The following is a 14,135-nucleotide window of genomic DNA, read 5'->3' as shown; positions in this document are numbered from 1 at the left end:
TTGTGGGATCGCAGGTGAAAATAGGGGCGTAATTTGTGCTGGGTACTGGGGTGATAAATGCGGTTGATAAGGAGGTGCTATTTGTGGAGCGTAGTGAGGAGTGAAGCGTGGTGGATGTGGAGGAATTATTTGCGGAGGAAATTGAGCTGTAATATGTGGTGGAAACTGAGGACTTATGTGAGGTTGAATTGGGAATGATGACGATGGGGGTATAGGATTTGTATGTGACAAAGGAGGTAAATATGAACTGAAGGATGGTTGGACTTTCGGTGGCAACTGTGGTGGAGGTGGATCATAGGACTGCTGGTACTGATGGTGTGAAGGAAGTTGAATAGGAAGCTGTGGCTGTAGTTGTGGAGGAAGTTGCGGAGGATGGTGGTGAGGATATGAATAACCATTATTATAATAATTTGACTGCTGATTCGAATGTTGACCTCCGAACGGAATTGGTTGTTGATGTGGCAGCTGGTTGTTATTCAGATTTTGTAGCTGATTTGGGTGTTGACCTCCATACTGAGTTGGTTGTTGGTGCGACAGGTGGTTGTTGTTCTGATTTGACAGCTGATTCTGATGTTGAACTAAAGGCTGACTATACGGATAATATGGATTTTGTTGTGACTGAGCTGGAGTCGATTGTGGTTGATGAATGAGCGGTGGTGGTGGTATTGGCGATGCAGGTGATACAACCGTTGGAAGTTGAGATTGGTGGTTTGATGCAAGTTGTAGAGCATCATTCGTCGGCGCCGGTTGTTGGGGAGGTGGTGGCTGTAAATCTGACGCTAACGTGTCTGTTTCTCCATTAACTAAGTAGGTTAACATGAATATTAAGATAATATTAGCTCGGACATCCATCATTTCATATCATTTCAACCTGAAAATATAAAAAATCTATCTTAATTTATCTGATTACTCGTTTTCAATAATGGCTGACTAATGCGAATAATATAATAATAATTACTAAAAGTATCGAAAATTGTGTATGTAACTCATCCGGATAAAATAACTACTGCTATTCAGCCAAAATCACACGAGTTCTGAGTTGATTTGGAGTCTCGTCATAATGGAAAAGTGGCTCTGGAGAGCTATGCAGAAAACAACATCAACATTGTACCGAAGCACTGTCATCCTCTGAACACTCTAGAACTTCGTCCAATAGAAAGATATTGGGCCATTGTGAAGCGAAAACTTGGGAATTCAAAAGAATCAGTGAATAATCAGAAAGATTTTGATAAAATGCGAGGGAAGGCTTCCAGACAGGTTACTTCAATCCTCTTAAGAGTGAGATGATGCCTTTCCAATCTACATTCACTTTTTAGTCCACCAAGTAGGGTTTCAAATAATTGGTAAGGGATAATTGGAATTGACTGTTTCTGATTACAACTTAAAAAAATGAAATTTCTTAAAACTTCGTACTGTAAATTGAAAATTATATTTCATAGGTCTTATGTAGATTGTTGTGTTTTTTATGCATTAAATAACTTCAATTTTTATTCATCTTTGCAGTTTTTATTTAAAACGATATTTGTAGATTAACATAAAGATTCTAGTTCGTCGTTTAAATCTCTCGGTATAAACGAGCTTAATCCACCTAGCAGTGAGTGATACCTTTTTTTATCAATCCGCATGTGTTTTTTGCATGAACATTTGCTGAAATCAACGAACTAATTCGAATGGTATATGGGTGTAAGAAGTTATTTTCTTTCAGCAACCATTGCTGTTAACAGTTTAAATCCATAAAAATATATAATTATTTTGAATTCGGGAATACTGCCGTCTTTCTAAACCATGTCATCTTCGACTGATTATGTTGCCAAAACCGAACCGAGCTAAAATCAAAACGATGCGAAATGCCATGAATAAAGATGCTTAGAAACAGTTGCATACTGCTGGTATGGAAAGAAAAGTCACATGAACAAAAATATTTTCACATAAAACTTGGTATAACTCTGAAAGTAAACAACGGATCAAAGAACGAAAACAATAGCGTTCTGACTTATAAAAAGACCTTTCATTGTCAATTAGTCCGATCAAAATCAATTCATGAGATCTATGCCTCTTTATTCCGTACACACATACACACACACACTTGCTCACTTTGTCGAGCTGAAACTCGACCTTCCGGCCCTTACAAATTGTACAATACTTCTATTATAACTAGCGACGCGAAAGCTCGAAGCGAATGTTCCTAATTTAAAAAAAGTCTCATCTCCCAAGGTGGACTGAACACAATTTTGTTGTGCGTGAAAGATTTTGAAGTTTATGAGAATCACTCAATGCGGTCATAATCAATGACACTTATCGTGCCATTATTTCGGAAAAATCAATACTTTTGGTTATCTTTACATTTCGGCTTAGATTCGTCAGTGTATAACAGTTTATGTTGAACTGTTATGCCACCTGCAGTTCATCATGAACCGCTAGGCAGACGTAAAGTTATTACTACATATATAGAATGTATTTATAATTGGCACCGAAGTGCTAAGTCCTTCTTGATGTGCCGAGCGAAAACCAATTTCGGTTTATTTACGTTTCGCATTCAGCTCATCAGTGCATTAGCAGATTATGTAGATCTACTAATGCCACCTCGCGGATCAACATAATCTGCTAAGAAAACGTAAAGTCATTCCTATTTGCAACGCACTTGTTTTACATTAAAAGTGCAAAGTTTCGGCTAGTACAAACCGATTCAGTCTTAACCGATCATTCGGGGATAAACCTTACTTACCAATTTCATTATCTTTACATTTGCCTAGCGATTTATGTTGAACTGCAGGTGGCATAACAGTTTAACATAAACTGTTATGCACTGACGAGTTTGAAGCGAAACGTAAATATAATGAAATTGGTGTGCCTTAGCACAAAATAAGGTTATTCCCTAAATAAAATACATTTCGGATTTAAATCCAACCATAAATCACGTACACAAGATTTTCATGTTTGACCTTGGAAATCAACTTTTGATGATGATGATGATGGTCCCGCCTCATACCCCTACAAAGGTGTGAGCTGGACGATTTATCTCAATGATAATAAATATTGCATCACATATTTTAACCAGTTAACTAAATATAAAACGATCTGGTTAATCCAGCAGGTATAGATTCTCTTTCTAAAGTATAAATGAGAACAAGAAAACATTCAAATATTTTCGATTTACTATCCAGGGTTATTCAAGTAAATTTCCAACCCGGGAAGATCCTTAAACAAATCAGGAATCGAACCTGATATCTTTGTCAGTATCAGAAAGTACTTCACCTGGCCCTTCCCGCCGGACCAGTTCATCGCTACAAACATCAGCTACGATGGAGTAACGAGACTGCGGATGAGCAGAGCCAAGCCCAATTCCATCAACAACTTCCGATCCCTATTATTTCCGAAATATAATCAATAAATAATTCATCAAATCTTACAAAGTCAAGATTCGAACTCGGCACGTAGAATGCTAAAGCTCTCAAAAATAAAAGAGAACATATCCAGTTCCAGTCATATTCAATTTCCAGATTGCCTCTACCTGCTTTGCGCGCGCGAGGCTCATACTTTTGTAGACAACTCATTTTTTTTAACTAAACAAATTATTAAAAATCCATCATCATCACACAGAACATAACAACCTAATACGTCTTACTTGAAAAAAAAAAAACAAATATAAAATAAATACAATCTTCGTCATTTTACACAGTTTTCGAAAAAATCAAATTGCACTAATTCATTAAAGATCTAATTACAAAATAGATTTTATATGTGAAATACACAATTTTTTGAACTCCCTCAATGTTGTAGCCCGCTTGATTCGTCCTGGCGTCGAATTGAAAAAACTAATCCCTTTGTACAATAACGAGTTTTGCGATCTGGCTGATAAAAAGCTTGGTGTTCTCGCATCAGACGCATTTCTAGTATTGTACCTATGCAAGTCACTTCCTCTTTCAATCCGATCACACAAATATCGAGCCAGCATTCCATTTAAGATTTTGAAAATGAACACCATTGTTAAACAATATACTCTCTGCTTCACTGAAAGCCATTGTAATGCGTTCAATAGAACATTAGAGGAAGTATATCTATTACATTTCAAAATCAATCGCATGCCCTTATTTTGCAATCGCTGGAGTCTCAATATTTGCGTGTTGTTAGCAAGGAACAGAAACGATGAGCAGAAGTCAATGTGAGGAGAGATTATTGATTTATACAGGAGAATCATTTTTCAGGCGGCATAATACACCGTACTTTTTGGCAACCTGCTTGATGATGTTGTTAACGTGAGATTTGAATGTTAGTTTTTCATCAATTATGACTCCAAGATATTTCAACTCTCTAACGCGATCAACAATCTCTCCATCAATTTCAATATTGGCTTCACGTCCAATTAACTGCTTGAATTTCAATCACTGAGCCAGAGAATGTAAGTCTTCGTTCAAATGTGCAACCGCTTCATCCAAATCCCTAGCTGTAATGAACAGAAAAGTATCGTCAGCAAACAAATTTATTTCACTAAACCGTAAAACTCGCTTCATGTCATTTATTTACATAATGAATAAAATCGGACCTAAAACACTACCCTGTGGCACACCAAGTGAATTACCCTGGAAACTAGACACAACATCGTTGAAAACAGTTCTCTGAGTTTTATCAAATAAATAGCTTTCAAACCAATTACTCCTTCGATACTTTTAAGGATCCAAAATGTACAGAACAGCACATGAATATTTCAAAAGAATACATAAATTCTATAAAATCAATCACTGGTGAATAGTATTGCCATTTTCTACCCATTCTAAAACAGCAACATTTTCTATGAATGGAATAAAATAAATCTCATAGCACCCTAGCTTCCAAAAATTCTTGAAAGCATATTTTCCATTCAAAAATTTCAAATTTCGAGCTATAATTCTTAATTCCTGGAAAAATTGAAGTGTATTAATTTTGCATATGAAAAAACAAAATATTTTTTTGGGCAGAGGTGGCAAATTTAATTGACTTTTGTTATCATACTCAAACGAGACCTACTGGATTCAATTGAATCAAGTCAATTGAACAACCATGCCTTGTCATGTGAAGTTTAACTTCCTCTATTTCAAGTGCCTCATCACTGTCTCAGCCGCTTGTGCACATAACCAATTACATTATCTCTACGGTTGTCTAGCGGTTTATGTTAAACTGCAGGTGGCATAACAGTTTAACACAAACTGTTATGCCCTGACGAGTCGAACAAGAAACGAAAAGATAATGAAATTGGTTATGTGTCCTAGCACAAAATTAAATTCATTTCGGATTAAAGATTTTTCTTTCGATCGAAATCGTTCTAATTAATTGATTATAAAGGGTGATTTTTTAAGAGCTTGAGAACTTTTTTAAACAATAAAACGCATAAAATTTGCAAAATCTCATCGGTTCTTTATTTTAAACGTTAGATTGGTACATGACATTTACTTTTTGAAGATAATTTCATTTAAATGTTGACCGCGGCTGCGTCTTAGGTGGTCCATTCGGAAAATCCGCTTTTTTATCGACAAATTTTGTTCAGCGATGAGGCTCATTTCTGGTTGAATGGCTACGTAAATAAGCAAAATTGCCGCATTTGGAGTGAAGAGCAACCAGAAGCCGTTCAAGAACTGCCCATGCATCCCGAAAAATGCAGTGTTTGGTGTGGTTTGTACGCTGGTGGAATCATTGGACCGTATTTTTTCAAAGATGCTGTTGGACGCAACGTTACAGTGAATGGCGATCGCTATCGTTCGATGCTAACAAACTTTTTGTTGCCAAAAATGGAAGAACTGAACTTGGTAGACATGTGGTTTCAACAAGATGGCGCTACATGCCACACAGCTCGCGATTCTATGGCCATTTTGAGGGAAAACTTCGGAGAACAATTCATCTCAAGAAATGGACCGGTAAGTTGGCCACCAAGATCATGCGATTTGACGCCTTTAGACTATTTTTTGTGGGGCTACGTCAAGTCTAAAGTCTACAGAAATAAGCCAGTAACTATTCCAGCTTTGGAAGACAACATTTCCGAAGAAATTCGGGCTATTCCGGCCGAAATGCTCGAAAAAGTTGCCCAAAATTGGACTTTCCGAATGGACCACCTAAGACGCAGCCGCGGTCAACATTTAAATGAAATTATCTTCAAAAAGTAAATGTCATGTACCAATCTAACGTTTAAAATAAAGAACCGATGAGATTTTGCAAATTTTATGCGTTTTATTGTTTAAAAAAGTTCTCAAGCTCTTAAAAAATCACCCTTTATATTTGATAATATATAATAATGAAAATAACTTGCCATTTTCATGTTCGACCTTGGAAATCAACTTTTAGAGTTTAGAAATGTCTCAGCCGCCGACAGCGAACAAGCTCGAATGATTACACTGATAGAAGTACAAACGAAAGACTCATGTGAAGTAAACTTAAAATTTTATATTTTTTTCATATAAACATATTCCAAGCTATTTCAACATGAAGTTAATTCACTTAAATGATAGCTTCATTGCTTCTACACTCAGCATTCACTTAAATGATAGCTTCATTGCTTCTACACTCAGCTAAGATACATTTTTCCATTGATTGTAGTATATTTTTACAATTGATTGTGTTTAAAACATGTTCTACATGTGTTTTATACATCTTTCTCTAGTAGAAATTTGTATGCGACGTATTTTTTATGGAAAACACTTGATTTGAAAAATCGAGATTCAATTGATATCTACATGTGAAACAAAGATATATTCATGTGAAATTCATATATAATCTCGTGTCATAAGTATTTATTATAGTTTTGAAGCGAATGTCAAATGAATTTCATTCGAAATTCCTAGTTTTTACACTTATTTTATAATCTAAATGAAATGCTCACTAATTTTATGTGGCTCACATATAGTCATAGTTCGTATGCTTTGCACATGGTGTCAACGTGTCAGTTTTTATCAGAAACATTAGCTTGATGACAGAAACGGGGAGCGGGTCATTTTGCCAAAAGTCGACCCGCCGTCGGAAGCAGTGGCCTCACGCATACAAACCTGTAACCGCCTCGTTTACCCGGTCTACTCAAAGCTTTCTTTGTTTAATTTAGGTAGATCCGAACGTGGTTCAGTAGCGAACTCGGACAGCACACGAACTAAAACGAAGCCGCATTAGATATTTTTTTCATTTTCACTTAGTAGACGGAAAATATCACAAACATTTACCTGGTAGAAACACATATGCAAATGTTTGGTGCTTAGTAGCTAATAAAGTCAACAAGTTTTCATGGGAACTCCGTTCTGAGGTTCAAGAATCAATCTTTATTCAAGAGTATAAAAATCAATCTTCATACAAGAAGTACAATTGTTGGTCAACAAAACGGGCGTTAACTCTATCATCTCTCATTTGTCTTTATTTTAAATCAATTCATTTGTATTTATTTTAAATAATTTCAGAATTCGGCGAAGTGACTTTTTCGGCGAAATGATATTCGGTAAAGTGGCCCATTCGGGAAAATGTCATTCGGTGAAATGACTCATTCGGCGAAATGGCTTTCGATGAAACGATTTTCGGCGAGATGATCCTGACCCAAAGAAACGAATAATAAACAAAGGGTGGCGGTTCGCCTTTGAGTTTAGGATTATCGCAAGCAAGTGTGATTAGGTAAATTTCGAGTTTATAGCATGCAAGTTTGGCACAGTCAACTGATCAGCTTTGTATAATCGATTTCAGTTGAATGAATGAAATTTTTTGGCCTATTTATTTGGTTCGTTGTTTCGATTTTGCTTTAAGCGTTTATCAAATACAGTGTTTAATCTATGATCATCTCTTAGATTCATGCGGCAGCTCCAAACATAAATAAATTACTGTGTAAGATTAAGATCAGGTGAAAATTAAAACATTTTCATATTCATATTCAAAGGAAAGCTAGATTACCGGTTCTGGAAGAAACCCAACGGTGCTATTTAAGTCACAATGTTGAACCAAGTATATTTTAGCCTGTACTTTATTATAACTTATGCTCATTAAAATGACATATTGTTGACAACATAGCAGAGTGTTGGATGCAGAAAATGCTATTAAGGTGAAGTTTAGTCCGAAAAATGCGCGCAAAATTTTAAACGCTTGAGTCAAACGAATCGGAACAAGGGGGCAAAATGCACCTCTTGCTTTCCTCAGATGAGTATGGTAAACCTGTTTACGATCATCCTTCCTCTATGTTCAGATACCCGTGACTTCACGTAATTTGAAATGTATATTTTTCATGTTTTCAACGATCGGGCGTAATGCTCCGCATAAATTCCAGTGGAAATTTTTTAAGGGTTTCGATAAATGAGACATTTCAAGTATTTTCCATTGCATACAGTGAGTTCGTAATTATGATAAATAATGATGCCGGAAGGTAGTCATGTATGAAACTGTCACGGTTCATTTTCTTTAGGTATGATATAGGAACATTTCCTTAGGGGTACGTTTTACCCTATCTTCCCCTAACAGGCAAAACCGATTGTTGGCTTGTAAAAAAGGACTCTTATTGATTCGTAATCGATTTGTGATTTTTTTCACATTTTGATTACTTCCTTATTCAATTTTTTATTTCTATTACACTATAGAACTATGAACCATTAGTATTTATAATTGACTAACATAACCGCATGAAAGAGTCCGGTCGAATTTCATTTAATTGAAATAAGAAATTACTTGACATTCACTAGACAACGAAAATGTACCAACATTTTCCATAAACGTATATATTTTTTATTTGTGATTGGCTATATGCATGTTATATGTTTCAATGTTTTATATGAACGATAATACTTGGCGTGTATTCATTTCATTCAGTAGCCTGTCTAGGTAAAAATTTTAGTTTTGCTACAATCTGAAGTAGTATCTATTATTTCATATTACACAACAAAGCAACATCAATGCATTGAGCTAAACAGAGCTGCACATTATTACCACTAGGGGAAGATGGGGTGAAACGCACCCCCGAGGCATAATGCACCTTTTGCTTCCCTCAAAAGTTACCAATTTTTTTCACTGAAATTTTAATGAAGCTGAAAGTCCGCCATAACTACAGATTACTATGAAATTTTGGTAGCGATGGTTCAATCATATCTAGAAAAATTTAAAAACCAATTATGTCTCTGTTATAAGTAATTTTTGATGTTCGTTTCATAGTAATTTTCTAGGGTGAGGAAGACGATTTTAATTATGTAACCAGTGAACTTCTTTGCCAATCATTCGGGTTTCTAAAATTAGTTTTAATACAAACGATGTATTTGTAATTTTATAGAAAATCGTCAAATTTTTCGTCTCATATTTTTTGGGGCAAAACGACCCGAATTGTGTGAGGCAAAATGCTCAAGAATTCGCTTAAAAAAATTATCCATAAATTATCAATTTAATGAATAATGGTGAACAATCTTGCACCTGGCAAATATTTCGTCAACGAAAAGTCTAAAGCTTTCTTTAAAGAAGAAGAAGAAGCTTTATGAGGGTGCATATGAGCTTTAATCCGTTGTTTTGATGGATGTTTACCCGTTGTTTAAGATCATCCTGCCTCTATGTCCAGATAATCGTCACTTCGCGTAATTCAAAATGTATATTTTTCATGTTCTCCAGGATCAGGCGTCTTGCCCCGCATATATTTCAATAGAAAATTTTCAAGGGTTTTGAAAAATAAAATATTTCATGCATTTAACAATGCATTCAATGAATATTTGTACGTAATTTTGAAAATAATGATAACGGAAGATAGTTATGCACGGAACTCTTCCGTGTTATTCTTTATAGTTAAGATATAGCAACATTTTCTTAGGGGGTGCATTTTACCCCATCTACCCCTATAAACGCCAATTACTTTAGACAATGAACGATATCTTATAATACTCATTTTACTGTATTCAACTCGTTGTTATTTCAGCACAAAACCCAATACATAAATTCGTGTCATTTTTTTATATGTAAGTTTTGGTCACAATATAACGCCACCGAATCCACTGTGCATTTCTCACACTATACCACCATACGAAACAGCAGTGCGCAAGAAATATAGATAATGATGAAAAGTTTATGGAATTCACTTGAAATATTTTCTAATTTCAATTATTTTTGCTTAAGTTTTAAGGTTTGAGTTGCCTTATTCAGATTATTTGTGAAATTTCGCTTCAAACACTTTTGTTCAGTTCTAAACTTTTCCCCGTGAAACAGAACTGTAACCGTTTATACATTTCAAAAATCAATTACGGCCCGGCAAAGCAAAATTTCAAAATTTCGAAATTCTAACAATATTTAGTTGCTAAATTTAGTTGCGAAAACTTAGATTTTTCGAAATTCTGTTTAATTTTTGAATAATTGATAAAAATAGCTCGACACGCGCACTTCGCTACATTTCATCTTAAGAATTCGATATGCTAACATCCTGCATTTCAAGTCGCAAAATGTAATTGACAAGATGCTTCAAACGTAATTTTCACCGTTTTAAATGGCAATGGTAGATGGTAATTTTTTGAATTTTTACCATGGCTGGTTGTGTTCGACTGTATTGGTATAAGGTAACTGTACCAGCATTCATCTCAACTACAGCATTTATTCTTTCTATCCAAACTAAAAACTCGTTTTGTTCAATGATACAGCTAGAAGTTCTGTTCAATCGATTAGAATTAGAACATTGAAAATTTTTGATGAGATGTTGTTGCTTAGATTTGAAGTAAAGATATTATGCATTGGAATTCGTTAATGCTAGATTGAAAAATCATACTTCGCCCGGGCGGTTCAATGCGTACGACTAGTTGTCGTATGTTCGAGCCCCGACCAGTAAGCATTCTTGCTGTCAATTGAATCGTAGTACTAGCCATGCGAAGTCTGTTGAAACCAAAAAAATATCAAGACTTTATGGACTAATAAATCAACAAAACTGTGTGAGATGAAAACAGGTACAGTTATTACACGTATGGTTATCCTTTGAACATTTTCCAGGATGTTCAATTTAACGAATTCTATTTCAATGAATCACTTTGAATGAGCACCACGTGTTTTCCTTGAACAAGTCAAATTATTCACCCTTCCCAACACGTAATTTTCCCAGCTTCAGCTATCCAACCAAGAAATATGCGTTCAGTATTTTTAAGAGTTCAGTATTTCGTTGATCGCCATTTACCAAAGTATACACAAAATCTCTTATAGGAATTCTCAACATTCGAGAAGGTTTTTGTCATTAATACACATGTAAAGTTTTACAAACACAACTAAATTTAAAATTTGGATTCATAGATTCGTCCTCAACAAAAAACAATAGCAAACTATTGTAAATATTCAAACAACACAGATTGTCCAACATAATTCAGATATACAAATTTTACACACATTAGGTTCGGTTGAATGTATCCTGTTCGATGGCGCCAGAACTCGAAATGTGCACTAGCCAACTTCACCGTGGTGATTCTCACTTATCGCGACGTTTATTATTCAAATCAACCAATCGACGCGCTTAACGGTTCAAATAATTTCGGAAGACTACCTGTTTTTTGTGCAACTCAAATCTTTTATAGACTTTGATGTAAATGGCCTCACTTCTGTGCGTCATACAGCAAGACTCGAAAAAAGCATTTCTTTTTCAGCATATCCATCAAGTGATGCAGTGGGGTGGACCACAATCCCAAGCCCGAAACTACAACAGCAAGTCGCACCAAGCGGCTTTTCCTCGTGCATCGGTGTGTATGTGTGTGTGTATGTGTGTGTGTGCGTGTGCAGGGTAGGAGGCATAATTGCTTCATTTCGCTGCATCACGTTCAGCCACCCAAAAGCCGGGCGGCTCGTTTTGGAAAAATAAACTCTCAATCTCGCCAGCCAATGCCACTGAAACATGATATGTACACTCGTGATGGAAAGCTTCGCATGTGTGGCATCGAACAGTTCTATCACTGAACATTATCTACAATCATTTGGTATAATTGCCAAAATGTTTACCACGACGATTGTTTTAGGTGCGATAAATTTTCACATTTTCCAATTTTTGTCGAGACGCACAAATTATCGCAAGAATTGCCAACTGGTTCAATCAACCTTAACTGTGATTGTTATATATGTTCTAAAACGGATGAATAGATATTTATAATACATGTAGTTAAATTGTGGAATCTTCTGATTCTATTCAGAATATTGGAAAGATCATCGAAAACTACATTTCACATATCACACGAAAACTTTTAAATTGATGATTTAACACGAATGCGTGTAATCGTCTGAAACTTATTCATGCATGAGGTAAGTGAATTTCACTCGAATGTACTCCGAACAGATCACATAATTACCAACCCACAACTGCATTGGTTGACATAACAAATGTTACCTGTTTATAAAATTGATTCGATAGAGAGCTACATGATTTTCATTCAAATCTGGTCAATATAATGGAGATTGATATATGGCTGCTGTTTTACATGTTTCTTATGTCAATATTCAAGAAGCTTTTTTCACCCACAAGTTCAGAAATTATGCAGCACATATCGAAACGAGGATAATTTTTATGTGCTCGAGACTCTTTAATTGCTCGACCGAAATTTGATAAGTTTGCTATTCAGATCGTTTTCCTCTTAATTTCTGAATGAGGTAAAGATAGTTCAGCTCTTCAACAGACAGTGTTGCCGGTATGACGTTCACCTTGCATTTGATGACCTGCCAGACTCTCACCATGACCTTGGCATTGACATGCCAAGCCCACTTTATTTAATGTGTTTTATCTGTCTTCTAATATCAATTAATTTATATGAATAATACGATTACTGATTCATTTGTCTGTACCTTTGTGTGTACCAATTTTAATCGCGAATAGAAAAAGTAATTTTTTGTACTAAAGAACCCTCAGCTACTGAAATTCATCGAGAATTGTGCCTACCTACTACGATGAGAAAAAAAAGTTGAAGATTTGAACAAAGATCGAACAAATGTTTATTACAAAGAAACGAGAAGTAGGCCCCGTAGTAGGCAAACCACTGAAACTGTTTCTCTAGTGGTTCAAAATCTACGATATCATTGAAGCTGTTGCTCATGTATTTAAGGCCATCGTCCAAGTACCATGCGCGGGAGGTTTTAGGAAATTTTCGATGGAAATCTTTAAAAATTTGCCAAAAACTACAGACTTTTGAAAAACTTTTCTCTATCTGCAGGGCAAAACAGGCTGAAAAATTCGGAGGATTTTCCGAGTGTTATCAAAAACAGCTCTGAAAAATGAGTGTTTTTGTGGTCTTGCACAATTATTTGGAAAAATAATGCGATGACATGATAATTTTTTCTAGAATAACTGGCTGCAAAGATTACATTCAGACACATTTTTGGAAAAGCTTTCCACGCTGGTTATGGAAAATCAACGAATTTCATATAACCGATTTCGTTGTATTTTGACGATTTGAAAGTACTAAATGAAATATAAATACAGAGGAATTTCTTATATTTTGTCAGCTAACATCATTCAAAAAAAAAAATAAGTGGATAAAAACTTCCAAAATTATTCAATAATACTAGTCCAACGGGGCTCCAACTCCTCATATTGAACACAAGACAATTGCGTAGCTGAAATCTTGCTGACATTGAGAATCATTCCGATATCGTGGAAAAAGCATTAAAAATGTTATGATAAAAATTAGTCGAAACAAAAATGTGTGTAAATTTGTCGGACTTTTGATAAAAATCGAATCATGTTTCAAATTCAGTTTATGCGGAATAATGGAGAAATATCCGCAATAGCTTCCGTTTTCTAGCGAATGCTAATGGTTGGGTCTTTCGTTTGACTTCTGTCAAATATAGCACAGAACCATCTCGCATACGCATGGCTGCCAAATGACTGACTAAACGCTGCCAACTGGAAAAATATGGCAGGCAGACATTCTGGTTACTGACTGCCTTACCGCTGCCAGATATACAACTCAAACGATACAACCGTATCCACCAGGATTTTTCCACATTGAAATCTTTGACATTTTCAGCGAAGGTGAGAAGATGAAAACGCTCGGCTAACTTAGATACTGCCCAGGTAGCCAAAACGCTATGCGGGATTGATCACTTTTCATGCCACAAAACGCCAGTACGCCATGAAATGCATCTTTCTTACAACTGTCTTTCGTGTTATTTTGTGACAACGATTCTTTAATTTTTTATGTGTTGGGAGGCCATGGCGACAT

This window comes from Malaya genurostris, chromosome 3 (assembly GCF_030247185.1).
Source record: "Malaya genurostris strain Urasoe2022 chromosome 3, Malgen_1.1, whole genome shotgun sequence".
Classification (NCBI taxonomy): Eukaryota; Metazoa; Arthropoda; class Insecta; order Diptera; family Culicidae; genus Malaya; species Malaya genurostris.
The sequence above is the reverse complement of the archived record's forward strand: the minus strand, read 5'-3'. Positions refer to the sequence as shown.